Source organism: Alosa alosa, chromosome 8 (assembly GCF_017589495.1).
Source record: "Alosa alosa isolate M-15738 ecotype Scorff River chromosome 8, AALO_Geno_1.1, whole genome shotgun sequence".
NCBI classification, from domain to species: Eukaryota; Metazoa; Chordata; class Actinopteri; order Clupeiformes; family Clupeidae; genus Alosa; species Alosa alosa.
The window spans coordinates 33,790,133-33,799,893 of NC_063196.1; the positions used below are offsets into that span (position 1 = coordinate 33,790,133).

Here is a 9,761-nt window from a genome sequence, read left to right on the forward strand (position 1 = left end):
TATAAATATATATATATATATATGATATGCTGATACAGATAGATAGATATGCTGAACTTATTTATTACACAATGAAGAGCTAGTTCCTCCTCACTGGATAAATGACAAGAGCAACACACACACGCACACACACATACAAACATGTTTTGGTATATATATATATATATATATATATATATATATATATATATATATATATATATATATATATATATATATATATATATTTATCCAGTGTTGCTCTTGTCATTTATCCTAGCTCTCTAGCTCTCTCTCTAGCTCTTCTGGCACCACAGACTTGGCATCCTCAATTCCTGGTGTTGGGTTTTTGGACTCCTCATACTCAACAATACAGCACAGAGATACAGACAGCAGGACAGCCAAAAGCATGTACAGCTTAACATCCACGCAAAGGAAAGAACTGCAGACGAATGCAATCACATAGCCCACGGACTCCCAAAGACGATAGTTGGCAAATGCTGCCTCCTTCTGGCTATGAAAGAGAACTCCATAAAGGGCTGAAAATAAGTAGAAGGGTGTAAATTCAATGATTCCATTAGTTTTTTTCTTGATACAGAACTGTTTTTAAACCTATGATTTAATTCAATAGGGCAGGAAGAGATAACCGTTTTGTATTTGACTCTGTTTTTACAGTATTGTTTTTGCTTTACTTTTATATAGAATTGGGTGAGAAAAATAAACAAAAGGTATGAACACTTAGAGCAAAGTAAACAAAATTACCGTTGGTTTGTGTTTGCCACACAACATCTGCCATTCCCCACAGGCCACCGATAACAAAGAAGATGGGCAGCTGGTCTGGATGAGGCTTCCAGAGCAGAAGCACCAGGATACAGGAGAGTTGTGTGACTGCAGCTGTGACAGACATGCAGCTTCAATTATTGGCCAGTCAAGCTTAAAGGCATACTATGCAGTTTCAGGTATTTTTGGCACTCTAGAGCTTCCCTCAGTGTCACGATATATTAATAATTTGCAGTAAATAATAATCCAAGAAATACTCGGCCTCTTCGCACACAAAATATCATGCACTGTATACTACTTCCGCCACTTCACCGGAAATTTTCTCCACTTTCTTGTGGATCTTGTTGAAACTTGTGGATAGGATAATAGATGGGTTATGAACTTGATTTGACAACGTTACCAAAACAGCCAACAATATATATGTTAATGTAAGATAGCTAACTAGCTCTCATCGTAGCTTGCTTATCTTGTTAAGCTAACTGTGTAGATGTGTCCTCACAAAAAGCTTATTTTCTAAAATGATTTGGAAAACTTCATCCCACAAATTAGTCAGAATTGGGTCCGCTTCATTGGCAATTAAAGGACAACTCTGGTCTAAGAACAACCTAGGGTTTATTTTTGGATGATAATGAGTAGGACTGTCAAAATAACGTGTTTATTTTGATTAATTAATTACAGAAATAATAACGCTTTAAAAACTTTAACACTGATTAATCACATTTTAGTGACATTTGACCCAGGGCAGTCTGGCTATCATGACTGAATGAGGCAGACGAGAAAGCACTGCTTTGAATGAAACATTTAGCCTATATGTTTTAAAAAGAACGCCCAGAGCAATACTGTTGACAGGAGCATCAATTTACTATTTCTGCAGTAAGGAATTCCGTTGCCTACCATAGCAGTTCTCAAGTAGTGTTAATTTTGTCACCTATTTTTAATTTAGTCTTAGTCTTGTGACGAAATGTCCTTTTTAGTCTTTGTCATATTTAGTCATTCAAATATCATTTTTGTTAGTCAAGTTTTAGTCGACTAAAACTCTCGTCATTTTAGTCTAGTTTTAGTCAAAAGAAAACTAAAGGTGTCTTAGTCTTAGTCAGTTTTAGTCAACACATTTTAGTCTTTTTTTTTATAATAAATTATTTCTGATTACCATTTGAGTCAAATAGTGTTTCACACATCTCAATTTTCCAACAATATTGTGTGTCCACAGGGCTACTCGTCTGTTATAATTGCTCATTCAGATTTTTTGTCAGTCAGTATGTTCACATGCACAGGTAAGTCGAGCTACAGTAGCTCGGCTGGGATTTGACCATAGACAGTAAAAGATTTGACTGGACCACTGTCATATTCGTAGACCAGTGTTTCTCAAAGTGTGGTCCGGGAATCACTGGTGGTCCGCAAGCTATCCCAAGTGGTCCGCGAGCAGACGTGGTAAAATATAATATATATGAGTTGTTTGCAATATTGAACCAACTTGTATGTAAAAACAGTTCTGCAACACTGTCTATGTAAGATATGCCAGTTTAAATCATACAGTATGAATCCACACAATAAGCAAAGTGCAAAGACAATAAGCAAGGTGGTTCAGTGAGTAGGCCTATAGTGTAGACTAATTATAGGCTACTGTTGAAGTAGGTCTAATCTTTTTTTTTTTTGCTAGGGTTAGTTAAGTGGTCCTGAAACTGAAAAAGTTTAAGAAACACTGTGTTAATTTGTATGAGAGAAGCGTCAACTTCTGGGTATGTAGCATTGTGGCATAAAGCTTAGGTTGCGAACTCTGGCAGAAATCTCCATTGTTCTTGTTCCATGTAGTTTCGTGTTGCAGCCACAGGGTTGCAGCAACAGCACGTAGACTAGCCTACAGGAAAGCTGTTGCGTATGAACTCATTCGGAATATTTTGAAAACGTAACAGCTAGATATTCTGTCTTCTCATTTTGTAGAGGAAAATGAAGAGAGATTTTATCTTAGTTTTTTATTTCATGCAAAACATTTTAGTCTCGTCTTTTTTCGTCAAAAATAATGCATCTTAAGATAGTCTTAGTCAGTGTTTCAGGACATTACTGCCGTCTCGTCATCGTCTCGTCTTAGTCATGAAAAAAAAGGTTGTTGACGAACACATTTCCTCTCGTCTCGTCTGACGAAATTAACACTACTCTCAAGTCTGAAGTAGCACCTCAATGCAAAACAATCCAGAGTTAAGCCTACGAGTTAGCACACCTCTTGATGATAATAATGCTAGCTGAGTTAGCACACCTCTTGATGATAATAATGCTAGCTGAGTTAGCACACCTCTTGATGATAATAATGCTAGCCGCCAGCCTTGTCAAAGCTAACTTTGCTAACGTTTTGCTGAGCCTACCCTAACTAACCGACAAACTCCCTTAATAAATGGACTACATTTATTGCACACTTGAAAATAATTGTCTTCAAAAGTATGATGACGGTGGTTACATTTATTTCCATTCCAATAACTTCACAAACTACATTTCCATTCACACTGTGTAACTGTTTAGTTTAATTTCTTGAACTGCTCTATTTCTTATCCTGGACTGCCACCTCTCATTCACACAGAGCACCTTACCTTACTATGCACAGAGAATCACAGGCTCAGTCCCTGCCTCAGTCATTGCAAGCGCCTCTGATTAATCAATCACCACTATGTGGATACTGTTTTTAGAATTGATTTAGATTAAGTGTTAGTTAGTATAATTTGTATTTTTGTCATTTGTATTTTAGTATATTTTTATATATTGTATTTAAGTTTAGTTAGTATAATTTGTATTTTAGTATATTTAGCATATTCTTTATCTTCTACTGTCCTTATTGCTTAGTTGTGTTTTTATATTATATACTTATATACTCTTTCTGCTGTTAGAGAATGTGTTTGTGTTGTCTGTATGCTGCTGAGACCTTGAATTTCCCCTGGGATCAATAAAGTATAGATAGATAGATAGATAGATAGGAAGCAGAGTTCCAGTCCAATGTATGATGTCACTGGTATGAGGAGAACTTGCCACTTGTCTCTTAATAGTCTGAATGTGGCTAAGAGTGTGCTGCAAAATGTTTCTGTCTGCTGCCTCTTTGCCGCTGGTGTAATTTTTTTGTCAATATTATCCAGGAATACAGCAACCAGCAACATCGCCAAAACACCCACGCCTATAGAACAACAACAGCTGATGTTATTGTATGCTCCACAAATGTCAGTAATCTGTGGAAATAATACTAGAAAAAACTAGCACATTTAATTTAGTGAAACCTGAAATTTCCACCTCTATATTGTACATTATAAACCTGTTACTGTGCATGTTTGGGTACATTTGTCCAGTCATGTCATGCTGGCCTACCTACATAACAGCCCAAGAGTGTGTACACCAGTCGTTTGGCCTGGTGGTGGAATTTCCAGAAGAAACATCGGGGGCACCACAGCTGTCCACTCCACAGAACAGTAAATCATCACCTGTGCTGTTCACTAAAGAAAGAAAAAAAAAAACTTTGACCTTGACCTTATGACCCTGTCAGCATGAAATTGCTAAGGCCAAGAAATAGTCGATGTGATTAGACAACAGCGGAGACATACATTTAAGGAATTTAACTATTTTTTTTCACCGCATGAACAGACACCTTAAATCATACCCATAATCTTAAACAGTATCACAGTGCTCTCAGTGTGACATTTTTGCTGTATTTTGATATAGTATGCTTTTTTACTTCAGAGCGTGGCCGTCAAAGTTAACAATAATATGTTCACAATAATGTGTAGACTGCCATGAAATCTCAGGGGAAAACATGTATTTAAAATACGTTTTTCAAATACAAAATATTACTTTGTAATTTGTATTTATTAAGATAATGAAAATGCCTTTGTATTTTGTATCAAAATACTTCATTGTTGTGTATTTTTGTATTTTCAAAATACTGATATACTACTAGTAAATAAAATACTTTCTGTGAAACACTGTGATGACATCTATCTAACTATCTATAAAGCACAACATCTCTGTCTCTGTCTGTCTGTGGTACCCTTGCATGGTCAAGCCCCTCTGCTTCAGAGAGTTTATTTTCCTTTGCTGGACTGATTTTTCTAGACTTTAAATTTGTCTATGTTCTCTGACCTGTGAAATATTTCAGTGCTATGGTAACTTGAAGATACCTCAAACAAGGACATTTCCAATTTTGCACATTTTAAATAAGAAATGATTGATAATGTCATAATAATTGGCTTAACTGATTGGATGGTATTAATGTGGCAACCTGATTGATAGAGGTTGTGCACACACCAGTTTCAGGTGTATACAAAATTATTCATCTGTGATGAAATGTTAAATAGCTTAAATTTCTAAATAAGTCATCCATTTGGATTGTTTGTCTTTGAATTATTGTCACTGATTCATAGTGGGCAATCTATTACGCCAACTGGCTGGGAAGTGCTACAGTTGTGAAGTCGGCATTCCTGTTGCTGTGAAACAGTACATCTCTAAACTCAAAAAGTAGACTAACAGTCAATAAAAGTGGACTGTCAGAGCAGATACTAAAAGCCATGCCGAGTGTCCTGTTCGCTTTTAAACTTTCTATCACATTTGGTGCCTCTGCCTAGCCACATAGCCTGGCCTCATCTCATTGAGCTTGGGTCTGGGAAATACACATTCATTTTCTCGTATTTGAGACGTGGTTTGCGAATGCTCAGAGCCATTTATTGGTTGCTACGTATGTCTATCAAATGGGTCTGTATGTAGTAGGACCCTAGTAGTAGTAGGGTTGCCGTGGCCCACTGGTCAGCACTCTGGACTTGTAACCGCAGGGCAGCCGTGGCCCACTGGTCAGCACTCTGGACTTGTAACCGGAGGGCAGCCGTGGCCCACTGGTCAGCACTCTGGACTTGTAAACGCAGGGTTGCCGGTTCGAGCCCCGACCAGTGGGCTGCGGTTGAAGTGCCCTTGAGCAAGGCACCTAACCCCTCACTGTTCCCCGAGCACCGCCATTGTAGCAGGCAGCTCACTGCGCCGGGATTAGTGTGTGCTTCACCTCACTGTGTGCCGTTTGTGTTTCACTAATTCACCGATTGGGTTAAATGCAGAGACCAAATTTCCCTCACGGGATCAAAAAAGTATATATACTTATACTTATATACATCATTGCCATTGACTGACTCTGTAGAAGACACATGGGCGTCGAAAGGTTAGTCAGTTTGCACAAATAAAAATATGTTAAGCATTGAGTGCTCCGGTCCTGCTCCTTGGCTCTTGTTAGACCTTGGATCTCCCTTTCTGTACGTAGCTCATAATCGCTTCAGTGTGTCATCATAGTCTTGCTGTCCCCCCTCCGTTCTGTGATTGGTTCCTTTGTTGAGGTGAAAATCGGGTCCATGGAATCCATCCAATCGTAAATGTGTTCGAGTTATGTACTTTAAAGAACATTTCGAGCGATCACATAGCCTACGTTCAATGTTGCAATATTATCAGAAGGCCCTATGTGCAATTGGCTTTTGAGTAGGATCTTATTTGTTTGTATTGTAGCCTATGCAACTATTCTATTTAACACTGTGTGCTAGTCTATTAAACACTATAGGCTATGACCACTATGTCCTTGCACTATTTTCCCCCATGATCATATTGTTTCAGTTATCCAAAAGGCTCGAAGGATAACACCCCCATAGTGCCGATTTACCCTCTTTTTATGAACATTTATGAGCCCAACAGGTGTGTTGCACTTCATGTCAATTATTAAATTATACAATTCAAAGCTTACCAGCTTGGATAAAAAATGTCGTACGGTGTACACCACATTGCATGCCATCCCAGCAAAGATGGTCCATTTGCATCCCAGGTACCTGATGGCTGTTGGGGTGATGAACATGGAGGACAGGATGATGGAGGAAAAGGTCACGCTGTTGGAGGCCAGACCCATGCCTTCATCAGCATTCAGGCTGCTCTGTAGCAAACGCAAAACATGGGCACCTGTATGTTCTAGTGATGCAATGAGACACTCAACTCACAATTCGGTACGATTTACAATTTTAAGTTCACAGTCCGATTTTCTGTTAATAGAAGAATCTGCACAACAAATAATATTTTCTTTATAGAAACTAAAGGGAACACAACCCATCACCTTGTCTTATCTGTCCCTGATGAGGCTTACATTAGAATAATCTTTTGACCAATTGTTGAACGTTGAACAAGTGAAATCAAAAGCAGATTACGCCCTATTCTGTTCAAAAATTGTATCACGATTACTTTTTTTTTATCTCAACCAGCTTGACACATTTGTATCATTTTGTAACCGATTCACGGCGCATCGTTACATATTTAATATGTTCAAGTAAGGTCTTTCCCAAAAACATAGTACCTTTAATTCAGTGAATTATATTGCCTTTCATCACATGATGGATTTCACCACACAAGAGGCGCTTCAGAATCAGAATTTAATTTGATATTGAACAGTACAATGAAATTAAAAAGATCAGTTTAAAGTGCATTTGCAACATAAAAAGGACATAAAACTTGAAGCCAACCTACCACATTCACGCAGTGACCTGATTGGAAAGCTAAAGTCCTTGATGCATTAAATTATTGCACCTCAGATGTAAAAACAGAATAAATAAGGGAGGTGCTAAAACAAATAAACAGTCAGGACGGAATGATGATAAATGCTCTGGCAGTGGGGAGGGGATTAGTGCTTATTTGAGTTCAACATGGTTATTGCCCTGGGGATAAAGCCATGGTTATTGGTTATTATGGGATAAAGCTGTTTTGGAGTCTGTTGGTTCTGGATTTGATGCACCTGTAGCGCCTCCCAGAGGGCAACAGGTCAAACAGATGTTGGCATGGGCAGAGACTTTCTAATGAGACACAACACTCAAAGAATCTCCCATAGAAAAGTATGAGGTTAGTTCGTAATGCAAACATGGCAGTCGTCTACACATATTACACCCCTTCCGCTGTCAAAAGTTGACATGTGAATATGTCATGCCAATCATGTGGTATGTTGTGAGTACATCATGCCAATCATAGATATTAGAAAGCTAGATACCGCACTGGGCTCCAGATCGTACGTAAATAGCGACGCCATCATGGTGGGGGCAACGATAACTGGAGGCCAATGGAGGAGCATGTGACTCTGACTGGAAATCAGACAGGTGCCTCTGATTGCCAACAAGTGTTGCCTATAGACAGTAAAGGTGTTGCCCCCAGCAATATAGACCCCCACCTAATAGAACTCACCGGACAATGCTGTAGCTTTCAAATAAGGTGCCAATCAAGTGTTGTGATTGTGCAGCTGGAGAGAGATTGATGGGTCTTGATTTGTGAAGCATTGTGCACATGCAATTCTACCCCAAATAGATGCCAGGTAAGTGCCCAAAAAGCATTGCAATATGGCCACCGAGTGGAGGGACTTGCCTAAAAGGACTTTTGCATGAGTTTGAAATGACTGATGATGTTTCTCGCTCTTCTGAGACAGGGACAGTTCAACAGAGATGTAGGTGCCAAGAGGTTTTTACCCTCTCTACACAGATACCATTGATGTAGAGAGGTCGGCTATGTACTTTCTGAAATCTAGGATGATTTCTTTGGTTTTGATAGTGTTTAGTATCAGGTTGTTGGCCGAGCACCACTCCATCAGTGGTGGACCTCGTTCTTGAGTTCGCTTCCCAAGGTAGGTGGAAGTGCAATCATGTTTTACACAATTAGGCGTCAGCTTTCCAGCTGATTTATATTGGCCTTTCTGTGTCTAACATAGGTTAGCTCCAAAAAATGGCCATGCTAGGCCATAAACAAAGATAACGTACCTAAATTTAGGTCAGCCTGCTGTGTAGTCTGAGGCGAGAGGTTTGTCATTAATTCAGTGTCCTTATTTCAGTTTCCTTATTTTACCGGTCACAGGCCGACTCTACTAGCCTGACGAGCCAGGCCCACATTAAAATGTAGGGTCTGGGCACTCACTATTGGCAGTGCTCAGTCCGAGGGGCGGGATAATCGGTTGCCTTTCAAATTCCCTCTGCACGCAATAGGACAGCGGCAGCGTTATGAGTCCCATGTGTTTTCCCACCACTTTTGCCAACTTAAAAAAAAGCTTAACTCGTGTCACGCTGTTCGCCAACAGCAACATTCATTTTCTTTGTTGTCAAGTAGCAGGGAATTCAAGCCAAACCGTTGCAACTCTGCCATCAATCATTATGTTAAGCTCGCCTACACGATTTGATTGGCCTGATAGAAGTTTCATTTTTCCAGCTCACAAGCCAACAGAGAGTTGCTAAGACTAACCCTGCCAGCAATTGCATCTAGATTTCTAGGCTACGACCCTACAGTATATTGAAATAAAAGGCTCAATGTGTTAAACACAGTCTTACCTGCAGATTGAGCAGACTTCCAGTAGCAGTGAATAAAAGCAAAAATCCAAATGAAACCACCACAACATTTTTCATGTGCCGCCCCATTTTAACAGATTATCAGCCTGGTTCTCTGGTCCGCCGTAACTATTGTGAGCAAAGTAACTGTGCTTGCTGTGATTTCCCAGCGGTGAACCTTTGTCCTCATTGTCAAGATTAACTCATTGAATGCCAAGCTGTTTTCGGAAGCTTTGTCCTAGAGTGCCAGCAATCTAGACCATTGTTGATGATTTTTGTACAGCCACAGCATATTCTGTGTTACAGCTATAAACACATACAATGGCTCGTTTAAAAAGGTGAGACTTTAAGCTCTCAGTGGGTGCAAACCGTGTATTTCTACACGACTCTGTTCCTGAGAAATCCCAAGCTAAACAGTGGCTAGTTTTCATCAAAATCGCTGTTTTTTTTTCTTCTAGAAATGGAGATATAACGTCTTTCATGAAATATTAAAGTGTTGCCTGTAAACTTTCCGGGAAGTGATCAGCGAGACTGCCACCTAGTGATAGACCCACGAAAATGGCCTGGTTTTGAGATGACGTGCATACGTCACTGATTCGACCCAAAGCGGCAACCGAGTTATGATAAAATGTCCAGATAAAATGTCCAGATTGTGCGTGT

At 39.4% G+C, this 9,761-nt stretch overlaps 1 long non-coding RNA gene across 1 annotated transcript; it reads right to left on the reverse strand.

The window, feature by feature from the left end:
- Positions 1 to 4,152: 4,152 nt before the first annotated feature.
- On the reverse strand, positions 4,153 to 9,161 carry LOC125299630. Its single transcript, XR_007194419.1, has 3 exons — positions 9,105 to 9,161; positions 6,506 to 6,688; positions 4,153 to 4,229 (listed from the first exon to the last, which is right to left on the reverse strand). It is a non-coding gene; the product is annotated as an uncharacterized LOC125299630 (long non-coding RNA).
- Between the last annotated feature and the right edge of the window lie 600 nt (positions 9,162 to 9,761).